Genomic DNA, 13,524 nt, shown 5'->3' with positions numbered 1-13,524 from the left:
ACTATGTTCTGCTTGCAATTATTTTCCTTTCCTTTCCTCTTTTCCCATTCTCTCTCCCTCCATCCTTCCCTCCCTTTCCTCTCTTCTCTCTCTAAACTCTCTCCTAAGGTGATCTTATCCATTTCCTTGGCCCTATACATCATCTCTGTATAGACAGTTCCTGAAGTCATACACAGCGCTCACCTTTCTTCACAGTCCCAGACCATTTGTTATCTCATAGCCATAACCGATTTTAGCCAAACTCGTTTTTAAAAATCTCTACACTCCCCAACTGAATACTCTCTCCTCCATTCCAAGAAATGGAATTGCAAACCATTTACTCACTTAACTCTGAAATCATCTAATTCTTCAATGAATGCTACAGATTCTACCTCTAAAATATATCTTCCACTAACCAATTCTCTCCATCTCCACTATCACTATAGGTTAAGCCACCATGTTCTCCCACTTAGACTTCTGTTTGTAATTACTTGAAAAAGTGATGGGGCACCCGGATGGCTCAGTCGGTTGAATGTCCGACTTTGGCTCAGGTCATGATCTCGCAGTTTGTGAGATGGAGCCTGATGTCAGATTCTGTGCGGACAGATCTGGAAGACAGATCTGTGCTCAGATCCTGGAGGCTGCTTCGGATTCTGTGACTCCTTTTCTCTCTACCCCTTCCCTGCTCCTGCTCTCTCTCCCAAAAATAAATAAACATTAAAAAAAAACACAAAAAAGTGAGATGTCCCTTTTAAAATATCACATTGGTAGATTGTAATAAGTTTACATCGTAAAGACTATTGAAATTGTACCTTTAATGGCATAGTGACTTGCCAAAATCGGGGGGGGGGGGTAGGGGGGGTGGAGGGGTCTCTTTGGTTGCTTCTGACTGCAATTAACAGTGGGAATAAGGAGAATTTTCATCCATAATTTCTTACTCTGTTTCTGGTGATCTGTCAGGTGTTAAAGAGATTGTGAGATGATCAACAGTTTTACCTGAAACAATTCACCCTGTATCTGACAATTAGGCAAACATGTATGTGTTAAATTAGAAGATAAATACTTAGATGGATGGATAACAATCACTACTTTTAAATTTGCATACTTAGAGCCCAGGATTTCTAATGGTGTGTATCAGTTTAAGAATCACATAAGATTATGACATCCTTACTGTGATCCTTTGGTATAAAAACAGAGGCTCAGAAAGCTACATGACTCTTGCAAACTCACACACCTAATATGTGACAGAACCTAGCTTGGACCACCAATTCTCACATCCAGCCCTGTTTTCCTTCATTTCTCAAACTGTTTCTCCCAAAAGACTGTCTGTGGCTGTCCAAAATACTGTTGTTAGAAACGTACCTTTTTGGAAACACTAAATGATATTTATGTGCAGCCTTCAAAAAATATTGGCAGAACAGAGCTGCCACTGAACAACTTCGAGAAAAACGTATCATCATTTTCTACCCCTGCAGACAAAGAAATGGATTGTTTGTTACCAGTGTTTATCAAGTAATTACTTAATTTTGGCAGTCTGTATTGCAATTTAGTGTACAATGATTCCATTGTAACCATAAATTACTATTCTTATTAAGGTAGAAATAATATGATACAATCTGTGTTCCATTACTTTCTTTTTAGTTTATTTATTTTGAGGGAGAGCACCTGTGCAGGAGCGAGGGAGTGTGGGGGAGGGGCAGAGAGCAAGAGAAAGAGAGAGAGAGAATCCCAAGCTGGCTCACCAACTATGAGATCATGACCTGAGCCAAAACCAAGAGTCGGGCACTTAATTGACTGAGGCACCCAGCAGACTCCTGTTTTTGTTTTTGTTTTTTTAGTTTATTTCCATTACTCTTTTAAAAACTATATTTTGGTCAGTATTCTCTACATGCTCCTTTTGTTAATACCACCTAAGATCTGTTTCTGATCATGTTCCCATTAAAAACCATGCTGCTTCTATTTTATAAGTCTGAAACCACAGCCCTGAATATTACATAGTCAAATGAAAATGGGCATAAAATTCTGTTCCAATGCATGAATTTTAAAGAGCTCAATGTGTTCTATGCAAGAAGATAGAACTACAAGGTTTTCCCTCATTAACGTTGTCATAATTTATTGTTGTGTTCCAATTTGGCTATTTCTTGTTAGCTTCCACTTTTGTCTGAGAAAAAATGGAATCGAGCAGAATTATTACTGAACGCATGAGGTTTTTAGTTTGGTAATAATTAAACACTAGCAAAAAGATAATTTGCATCCGAAATTATGAAAGTTGATGTGAGTAGTAGTTGAATTATACATTCTTAGTAACCATATTATTATGAAATCTTTTTAAAATGTAATAACAAAATCCAATTTATATACATTTAGCAGACCAATAAAGTTAATTTTTATAGGAAATCTTTCCTACTAATTACGTAAATTCCTCCACAAGGTATCTAACCACCTGGATCTTTAGTTCTCTCATCTGAAAAATAAGAATACAATTAGGGACACCTAGGTGGCTCAGTCAGTTGAGCGTTTGACTTCGGCTCAGGTCATGATCTCACAGTTTGTGAGCTCAAGCCCCACACTGGGCTCACTGCTGTCAGCAAGGAGCCCGAGTCAAATCCTCTGTCCCCCGTCCCCTTATCTGCCCCTCTCTCTCTCTCTCTCTCTCTCTCTCTCTCTCAAAAAAAAAATGCATAGAATTTATACCTACCTGTTAAGGACTATTTATTTTATCTTATCAAATTCATTTTATTTTTCCATGTTTTATAATATACCTAAGTTATTAAAATGAATACACATATGTAACACACATTAGTATATATGTGTGAGTATAAATAAATTTGTGTATAAAACATGAGTTAAATTATACAGGCTTTTGTAACAGGAATAATTAACACAATGTGGAGCAAATAGTAAATGCTCAGTAATATTATCTGTTATGATTATGCTTCTAGGTGGAAATAAAGTTGGAGAATAACAGGTAACTATATTCACTCTCTGTCCAATATTTATAGTAATTCACCACATAAATATTTATTAATGAATTCTTCTTTGCTATTACATAAATCTACATGAAAAAATCCATCTCACTAAAAGAAAGTGATGGGTATCTTATGTACACAAATAGTGATTACACATGAAAGATTACTTCAACTTTTATCTCTTATTTTTTAGAAAGAAATAAAGATTTTAATGACAGACTAAGAATGGACTTTCTTGCCAGTATACCACTTATTATTTTGATTAAACTCTCTCAGATACCAATCAGTAATGATGCAAGCATATTTTATCTATATTTCTTTCAGCAATGAAAGGCAAAATCTATCCCATGCTCTGCCATAATTCTACCTTTGCAATTGTAGCATTAAATGTTTTCAAGGTATTCCATCACACTGAGTGGGTAAAAGGAGTTGCAGCAGTTTGAAAAATTGACCAAATATTTTATATATATATATAAATATATGTATATGTGTGTACGTGTATATACATATATATGTATATATACATATATATATTTAAATGCAATTCTTAACATAGAAATTCTATTTCATAAAACAGTAGCTCCACTTTTTGGCACTAGGATATCATTCATTACCTACAGCTTAAATTTTTAATTTAGTGGACATTTAGTCAAGCATTGCCTTAATATATAGGTGTCCTTTTACAAACAACTCTGTACTTTGAAGTATTTATATTTTCATTCACAAACTTGAGCTAGGCAAATTAGTGTACTTAATGACAAAACAATATCTTTAATACAATTTTGTTTCTTTTTTAAAAATATTTTGGGTCTTTGGTTTAAAATGGCACTAGGCTAGAAAGTTGCCCCACAATTTCTAAACAAGATGCTCATGGGGGTTTAGAAAAAGTGATGTTTGGAATCAGCCTACTGCCAGCATCTGGGTAGAATTTCTATGATAAACTTGATGAGTCTGCAGTGAGAAAAATGACTTCTATCACATTCTTCGCATCACGCAGGACAACAGTCATTCATATGAAAAGAAGGAGGTAGATTCCTGAGATCCTTGGAGTCATCGGCTTTATACATATTAGAAGAAAAAGCAGCCATGCCATTATGGTAAGGATTCTGCTTTTTTTTTTTTTTTTTTCCCAATGTCTATTTATTTTTGAGAGAGTGAGGAAGGGGGGAGAGAATACATGGGGGGGAGAGGGGGAGAGAATTCCAAGCAGGATCCACACTATCAGTGCAGAGGCTGATGCGGTGCCAGATCTCATCAACTGTGAGCCAAAAATCAAGAGTCTGACGCTTAACTGACTGAGCCGCCCCAGGGACCCCAGGATTCTGCTTGAGTGCCAGTGGCAAAATCTGGCCACCTGCTTGTATGCTGATACATACTTAAAGAAGGCTTCTTCTAGTGAGAAGGAGGCTCGGTGTTGGGGAATACCATGAAGAGGAGTTGCAGCAGTAGCACTGGGGTGGAAGTTGTTGATTGTCAAGGTTGATGCATCCTGGAACTACCGTCTCCCCTCTATGCGGCTATTGGTAGTGTCAAAGATAAGAGGTATTTAGTGACAATTTATATTGGGGGAATAGAGCTTTTCATGTCACACAGTACTTTCGCTGAATAATCTGATGATCCAGCCTACTATAAAAATCCAACAGAAGAACTACCATTTGTATTTATTCTTATCCAATGAAAAACAAACATTAAGCTTTACCAGTATTTTGTATACAAATCTATACTGTACCCTCCTTCTTTTCCAGGGCTCATCTGCAGTGTTAGTGAGGTTTTGAGGGAAGAGTCGGAGCCCACAGCTTAGAGGGGTTGACAGGAGTGCCCGTTTTCATCCCTTCCCTTTTGCAGGACAGCAACATATTGTGGTTTATAAATGCCCACTAAATAGAGTAATGGACTGGATTTGTGTTTAACTTAAATTTTCCTCACAAGATCACACATGTCTTCAAAGTCAAAGTCAGAGAACAGATTAAATGAGAAGACAACAAATTAGAACAAAACATAAGAGGAGGAAGCTGATACCAAAAAGGAGTTGGGTTATTTAGGAAGCATGTAAAGAAGCCATTTAGTAAAACAGAATAATTTAAATCCTCAATGGAAATGATAGAGTATAAATGATAGTTCAGAAATTTTAATCAGGGCTGTAGAGAATACACTTAAGATATTACCTTCTAATTCAGAAGAAAAGGACAAAGAGATTAAAATGAAAGAGAAAAGAATAGCAAAGAAATGAGCAATTAATAACAGGCAAAAATTTAAAGTATTAATAATTTTAAACTAAAATTAGAATTAACTTTGACCCATCAAATTAACATAGACAAAATTAAGTGAAAACATCTAGTTTTAGTAAATATGAAGGCAATCAGAACTCTCTTAAGAGTTTATTTTACTGTACATTGTATTTAAAAATCCATAGCAGGTAATTAGGCATTGAAACACATTATAAAACTTGTATGTTACCTGACTTATCAAATCCAATGGAAAGAATTTATCCTAAGAATGTAATCAGGGACACACATAAAGTAAAATCTCCTACTGGCCTGAATGTCTAAGGGACTAGTTAAATAAATCATGATACACCTCTGCAACTGAACACTTTGTGGTTTGAGGCCCATGAAGGATAACTGCAAATTCTTTGACACTCCTCTTATTAAGAAGTGGGATCTATTTCTCTTCACCTTGGATATGGGCTGGCCTTAGTGCCTTGCTTAACCAATAAAATGTGGTAGAAGTGGTGTTCTCAGATTCTCAGAGTTGGGTAATAAAGAAGAAGCTATTGAGCTTCTGCTCGGGTCTCTTGCAACACTCGTTCTTGGACCACTTGCCATATAATAAGACCAGCTATCCTGAGGCTGTCATGCTGGAGAGGCTGTGTGAAGACACCACATGGAGAGGTCCTGTAACCAAAAGAAAAAGAGATGTTGGGCATTTCAAGTCTCCAGCTTTTCCAGTCATCCCAGTTGAGGCCACAGTTATCAGGAAACAGAAAGAACTCATCCCTGCCAAGTCCTGCCCAAACTGCAGATAGATAAGCAAAAGGAATGGTTCTTATTTTAAGCCACTACATTTTGGAGTGGTTTGTAATACAGCAATAAATAAGTAGAACATGATTTGGTGTGTGGAATTGGTATAGGGGCAGAAAATTCTCTTCTTCCTTCCAGATGCTTTGGTTGGTCTAATAATTAAATTGACATAAGCCAAAAAAAATAGATTTGTGAAGAATTGATGAGACAAAGAAGTCTGGGCTTAGGGTAGTAAATTAGTGAGGAAGATGGCACCTGGGTGGCTCAGTTGGTTGAGCAGTTGACTCTTGATTTTGGCTCAGGTCAAGATCCCAGAGTCATGGGATCAAGACCCGTGTCAGGCTCCATGCTGAGTGTGGAGCCTGCTTAAGATTCTCTTCCTCTTTCTGCCCCTCCCCCACTCATTGTCTCCAAATAAATAAATAAATAAATAAATAAACCAACATTTAAAAAAAGAAATATACTCTCAAATTCATTTGGCAGAATTGATTTTCAGGACTGACCATTTTACATATATTCCTCAAATCATGTAATAGCCTTTAGAACTTACATGAGTTCGTTTTAGTTAAATACATATATTACAGTGTTATATATGTTTTACATATATGTTCCTATATACATGAAGTTAGAAACAGTAATAGCTCACAGTAATTAGCATAACATAGTGATAAATTAATTGCTTAGCAAATATTAATGACAAACATTTCTATTAAGAAATAGACGTATCACACTCCTTGGCATTTACACAAAGGAATTGAAAAATGTATGTCTATAACAAAGCTACACGTTGATGTTTATAGCAACTTCATAACTGCCAAAACTTGGAAGCAACCAACAGGTTCTTCAGTAGGCAAATGGATAAACTGTGATACATCCATACAATGAAATATGCAGCACTAAAGAGAAAGGAGTTATCAAGTCATGAAAAGATATGCAGGAAACTTAAATATATATTACACGGTGAAAGAAGTTAATCTGGAAAGGTTATATACTCTATAATTCCAACCATATGATATTTAGAAAAAGCAAAACTATGAACACATTAAAGACCAGTGATCTCCAAGGGTTGCAGGACAGTGTTTTTATATGGAAATATCCTGCCAAGCAACTGTTAAAGCTGTGAATTTTAGGCTGTGGATATCATACTATAGTTCTCACAGAATAATAGTGATATTGAGAGATCTTATTGGAAAGCTTGCTTTACAGTTGTTGTAGGAAGCATCTTATATGGTTCTGATTGATACCAGCATCCTGGTGTTCATGTTTTGTATAATACCTTTCCTTGAGTGTAATCTGGACAAGTAGCTTGGTTCTAATCAGTAAAATATGACAATGGTCATGGGGTGTAATGGCCACGATTAAGTTACAAATGATTGTGACTTCTGTCTTGTTGGGAGACTCTATCTATTGTCTGCATGGCTTGCACACTTTGATGATATGAGCTGCATTGTGGGAGAGGCCCAGGAGGCATGTAACTGGGAGGGCTCCAGTAAATAGACAGGTAAGAAGTGAGGATCTCAGTCAACCCAATCTGAATGCTGCCAACAGTCACTGAGTGAGCCTGGTGACAGACCCTTCTCTGGCTGCAACTTCAGATGAGATGCTAGTTCAGATGAGATTCCTAGTTCAAACACCTTCATTGCAGCCTTGTCATAGTCTGTGAAAACAGGGGACCCAAATAAGCCATGTGAGGTTTCTTGACCCAGAAACTATGAGATAATGAATGTGTGTTGCTCTGTAACAATAGATAATAAAAGATCCTTTTCAGTAAAACTGCTTTTTTGTTAGTTCTTAAAAAAAAACAAAAACCAACTAATTAAACGAACAAAACTCATCTTCATAAAAATCATGCCAATTTTATGAAATTCTCCTTTTCTAAGAAAGTCATATAATTCATCTGGCAAGGCAAAACATTATCTACTATAATGTGTCTTCTAGATGTCAGACACTCATGCTATTTCTCCCTAAATCATCTGTTATAATGAAGAAGGGAAATGGGAGATATGAGATTCATCCAACAAAACCTACATGATACCAGAGGACCTACAGCTCACCTTTTTCTAGAGGGAAGGACAGTATCAAATTCCTTCACTAAGACCACCACAGAGTTTTGTCTCAGAGATTTCCCTAGTCATCATTTCCTCCAGACACACACAGCATACATACAATAATGTAAGATGGCTTCTTCCCCCATTTGACCTCAGGCAATTTACTTAGCTTCCCTGGATCTCCATTTTTTATCAATAAAATGAAGTTTTTGGATTATATGATGTATAAAAACACCTCCCATAACTACTAAAATATTGCAAATAAGTGCATCTAAAAAGACGCTACATTCTTGATGTGGCCACTCCAGAAGCTTCTGGTAAGAGACTATAATCTTTAATGCAACGTTGTTGGATGTACAGCCTGAATGTGCAACAATTTCTGCTCACACATTTTATTGCAAACTTAAATCCTCTGCAATCCACAGAGATTCTTTCAAGTAGAGCCTCTAGGCTTTTTTTTTTTTTTTTTGGACACTTGTTTTTTCATATTCCTAGTTCAACTTTAAAAGTATTTATTCCTCACACAAAAAACCATAAAATACCTAGGAATAAATCTAACCAAAGAGGTGAAAAATCTATACACTGAAAACTATAGAAAGCTTATGAAAGAAATTGAAGAAGACACAAAAAAATGGAAACAGATTCCATGCTCCTGGATAGGAAGAACAAATATTGTTAAAATGTCAATAATATCCAAAGCAATCTACATAGTCAATGCAATCCCTATCAAAATAACACCAGCATTCTTCACAGAGCCAGAACAAATTATCCTAAAATTTGTATGGAACCAGAAAAGACCCCAAATAGCCAAACCAATCTTGAAAACCAAAAGCAGGAGGCATCACAACCCCAGACTTCAAGGTATACTACAAAGCTGTAATCATCAAGACAGTGTGGTACCCGCACAAGAACAGTCAGATCAATGGAACAGAATAGAGAACCCAGAAACGGACCCACAAACATATGGCTAACTAATCTTTGACCAAGCAGGAAAGAATATCCAATGGAATAAAGACAGTCTCTTCAGCAAGTGGTGCTGGGAAAACTGGACAGGAACTTGCAGAAGAATGAACCTGGACCACTTTCTTACACCATACACAAAAATAAACTCAAAATGGATGAAAGACCTCAATGTAAGACAGGAAGCCATCAACATCCTCGAGGAGAAAGCAGGCAAAAACCTCTTCGATCTTGGCCGCAGCAACTTCTTATTCAACATGTCTCCAGAGGCAAGGGAAACAAAAGCAAAAATGAACTACTGGGACCTCATCAAAATAAAAAGCTTCTGCACAGTGAAGGAAACAATCAGAAAAACTAAAAGGCAACCGACAGAATGGGAGAAGATATTTGCAAATGACATATCAGATAAAGGGTTAGTATCCTAAATCTATAAAGAACTTATCAAACTCAACACCCAAAAAACAAAGAATCCAGTGAAGAAATGGGCAAAAGACATGAATAGACATTTCTCCATAGAAGACATCCAGATGGCCAGCTGACACATAAAAAAATGCTCAACATCACTCATCATCAGTGAGTTACCACCTTACACCTGTCAGAGTGGCTCACATTAACAACTCAGGCAACAACAGATGTTGGTGAGGATGTGAAAAAGAGGATCTCTTTTGCATTGTTAGTGGGGATGCAAGCTGGTGCAGCCACTCTGGAAAACAGTATGGAGGTTCCTCAAAAAACTAAAAATAGAACTACCCTATGAACCAGCAATTGCATTACTAGGCATTTATCAAAAGGATACAGGTGTGCTATTTCGAAGGGACACATGCACCCCCATGTTTATAGCAGAACTATCAACAATAGCCAAAGTATGGAAAGAGCTCAAATGTCCATCGCTGGATGAATGCATAAAGAAGATGTGGTATATATATATATATATATATATACACATACATACATACATATACACAATGGAGTATTACTTGGCAATCAAAAAGAATGAAATCTTGCCATTTGCAACTATGTGGATGGAACTGGAGGGTATTATGCTAAGTGAAATTAGTCAGAGAAAGACAAAAATCATATGACTTCACTCACATGAGGCCGTTAAGAGACAAAACAGATGAACATAAGGGAAGGGAAACAAAAATAATATAAAAACAGGGAGGGGGAAAAAACAGAAGAGACACATAAATATGGAGAACAAACTGAGGGTTATGGGAGGGGTTGTTCAAGGGGGGATGGGTTAAATGGGTAAGGGGCACTAAGGAATCTACTCCTGAAATCATTGTTGCACTATATGCTAACTAATTTGGATGTAAATTCAAATATAAATAAATAAATAAAACTAGGAAAAAAAAAAGTATTCCTCATATTCGTTACTCTAGAAGTGACAATTCCTTTCCTTCAGAGCAAGAAAGAAATAAAAAAATGCTCCACAACAGGGGCATCTCGGTGGCTCAGCTCAGTCACTCAAGCATCTGACTCTATATTACGGCTCAGGTCATGATCTCACAGTTCATGGGATTGAGCATTGAGTTGGGTCATGGGCTGATAGTGTGGAGCCTGCTTGGGGTTCTCTCTCTCCTCTCTCTCTGCCCCTCCCTCTCCCTCCCTCTGTCTCTCAAATAAACAAATAAAGATTAAAAAAAAATTCCACAACTGCCAAAGAGAAATGAGCACAAAACTGAATGATACTCCCTATGGTAACGCACTTTGAAATAAATGAATATTTATGAGCTGTTTAATGAATCTAAAACTAATGATAAAAGTCAGAGAAATTAGAAGAGGAAAAATAATCAGCACTGTACAAATAATAATTTACAAAAGAAAATCAGAGAAGCAAAAAATAACGTAGGTAAGACGCAGATGCTAAAGTGATTTTCTAAAAGACAAATGAAGTCACAAAAAATTAATTCCCTTAAGGAATAAAAATCTATTTTTCCTTGGCATTCTTGCTCTTAGACGTGCACTCTCCAGGATTGTTTACTAATCCTTTAATGCCTATAGAGACATTTATTAACACCAATATCCACCATTGTTTCATTTACTGTCAGCACCTAGTTTTTCTTTGGGAGAACACCCTGCTGAGGTTTGAGGGCCACGTGGTTCTGACCAGAATGACAGCACATTCTCTGGGAGAAACACTGCAGTAACCTTCACTTAGCTATTGCTGTACAGTTTGGGTTCTGATACTCTCTTTAACACTTCTAATCTTGGGGCAGAGAGCACATGAGTCTTAATTTCAAGGTTGTGAGCTCAAGCCACACGTTGAGCATGGTGCTTGTGAAAGGGCGGGCCTACGCCGGCCGACTCCACCTTGTTCTGTGTCCCTCACCTTGACCACGCCTCCTCCCCTTGATTAACCTCTTGCTCACCCATTCAAACTTCCTGATCAAAACACACCTGGCGACCTGCGTAACAGGACTCCGACCCTTCCCCAGCTAATCGGCTGAGGCCACAGCCATTACCTCACCAACTGCCCCTAGGCCCCAATAAAACCTTTGTGCTTTTGAAACTCGCTCCCCCCCCCCCCCCCCTCGCATCTCACTGCTGCGTTGGTGCAGGTAGGGGATTGAGCTCCAGCTTTTTGCTTTTGCATCGGACTCGGCTCCCTGGTGGTCTTGGAGATCACGAATTCTGGGCATAACACTTGCACTTCCAACCTTATGCCCCCCCATATTTTAGGAGGATAAAAATTACACATTAACATCCATAATAAATTACTTATTTAGGAATTTAACTTTTTATAACAAAATCGATTAAAATGTTTAATTCAGTATTTTCTTTAAGTAAAATACAAATGTTCACTGATATAGCTTTTGGAAAAAGACATAGCTTTCATAGTTTTACTAGTGAAGATCTGTGCTCCCAAATATATGATATTCCAAAGAGTACAGCCATTGTTGAGCATTCCCTTGTAGTTATGAAAGCTACATGCCTGAAGGACACAGCAGCCAGGCTATTCATGTGTGACATAATTTGGTGCATGAGTACTATATCATTTCAGCAGGTCAAGACATTAGGCTAGGTCATCAAACAGGTTTTTGTATACCCAAACAATAAATATAGGAATCCAAAGACAAGTCATTTCAGTTATTTCTAAATCCCTGAATCAATAAGTTTCATGGAGGAATTTGTGAACCAGAAGCTTTGCTTTTAAGGTGGTTTTTTTTTTTTCTCTTATAAGTTTATTTATTTTGGGAGAGAGAGTGCAAGCAGGGGAGGGAGGCAGAGAGAGAGCAAGAAAGAATCCCAAGCAAGCTCTGCACTGTCAACATGGAGTGGTACGTGGGGCTCAAACCCATGAACTGTGAGACCACGACTTGAGCTGAAATCAAGAGTTGGATGCTTAACCGACTGAGCCACCCAGGCGCCCCACTCCCAACTTTTTTTTTTTTTAAATCATAAAGACTAATACACCATGAAGCAGTTGAATTGTAAAGGCAGTCACAAGAGTCTCACTGGGGCAAAACAAAACAAAATGGTGCCTCTTCCCTTGTATTCTTAATCTTCTAAACCAATAGATGATATCTGTGATGAATGAAAACCACAGACCAGTTGATACACTTCAAGTGTGAAATAGGAAATTTTTTTTTTTTTTTTTTTTTTTTTTTACTTTGGTGTTCTAAAAGTTGCCTTTTTCATATTCAATTCTCTTTTCAAGGCAGGCCAATTTTATCTTTTAGTCAAATTTATTTCTTCTCCATCCCTACCCTACCACTGCCCTAATAAGCCATCATCATTTATCGCTCAAACCTAACTTCTAACCTGCCTTCAAGCAGCTGTCAGATCGACCTACATGAAACACTATCTAGCCATGTTACTCCCCTTGCCTAAAACCTTTCCAAACCAGCAGTGGCTGTAACCACCTACAACATGAAGGCCACACTCCTCCTTCCATGGTCTAGCTTCTGATTTCTTTTCAAGCTTCATCTCTTTCTGAATTCTAAACTCCTTCAACCTAGAAGTGCTAGAAGTTTCCTACATGTATCATGCCTTTCCTCACATAGGATCTGGAATGCCACGCTCCACTTTGAATTATCAGCCTAGCTAGGATCGGAACACCAACTTAGGTGGCATAATTTTGTGGCCGATGGAATGATTTTGAAATCTATCAGAGTAGTGTTTGAATGTCCCTTTGTTACATACTATGTATGTGGATTCAAACAAACTATTTAACCTGCTAAAGCCTCAGTTTCCCCATCTCTAATATAGGGGATATAATACTGATTATAGAGTTGTATTGAAGATTAATTGAGAGAGTATTTATAAAATCCTTAGAGGAATATGTGGCACATACTAAGTCCTTATAAGTGTGTATAAATTCACTTTCACATGAAGACTCTTCTGAGACCTCCACTCCCTGACTATGAAAGGTGCCTCCCTTCCGTTCTCCTGCAACAACCTATCCACATTTCTATCATAGCAATTACAATATTGTAATACAATTATCTTTCATATAATGACTTTCTTCCCTTGATGGTGAATCCTTTCAGTACCATAACCACATGTATTTCATTTTTGCAACCCTGAATTAATACTGTGCTTTTG

General features: G+C 37.4%; 1 long non-coding RNA gene across 1 annotated transcript in view; it reads right to left on the bottom strand.

Moving 5' to 3' along the window:
• Positions 1 to 832: 832 nt before the first annotated feature.
• The window catches only part of LOC113602979 (uncharacterized), a 16,186-nt gene continuing 3,494 nt past the window's right edge, over positions 833 to 13,524 (bottom strand). The window contains exons 2-4 of the long non-coding RNA XR_003424575.2: positions 5,624 to 5,842; positions 4,325 to 4,465; positions 833 to 1,448 (exon numbers count right to left, since the gene is read on the bottom strand). This is a non-coding gene — a long non-coding RNA (uncharacterized LOC113602979). The remainder of the gene's footprint in view (positions 1,449 to 4,324; positions 4,466 to 5,623; positions 5,843 to 13,524) is intronic.

This window comes from Acinonyx jubatus, chromosome B1, assembly GCF_027475565.1.
Source record: "Acinonyx jubatus isolate Ajub_Pintada_27869175 chromosome B1, VMU_Ajub_asm_v1.0, whole genome shotgun sequence".
Classification (NCBI taxonomy): Eukaryota; Metazoa; Chordata; class Mammalia; order Carnivora; family Felidae; genus Acinonyx; species Acinonyx jubatus.
The sequence above is the reverse complement of the archived record's forward strand: the minus strand, read 5'-3'. Positions and strand labels throughout refer to the sequence as shown.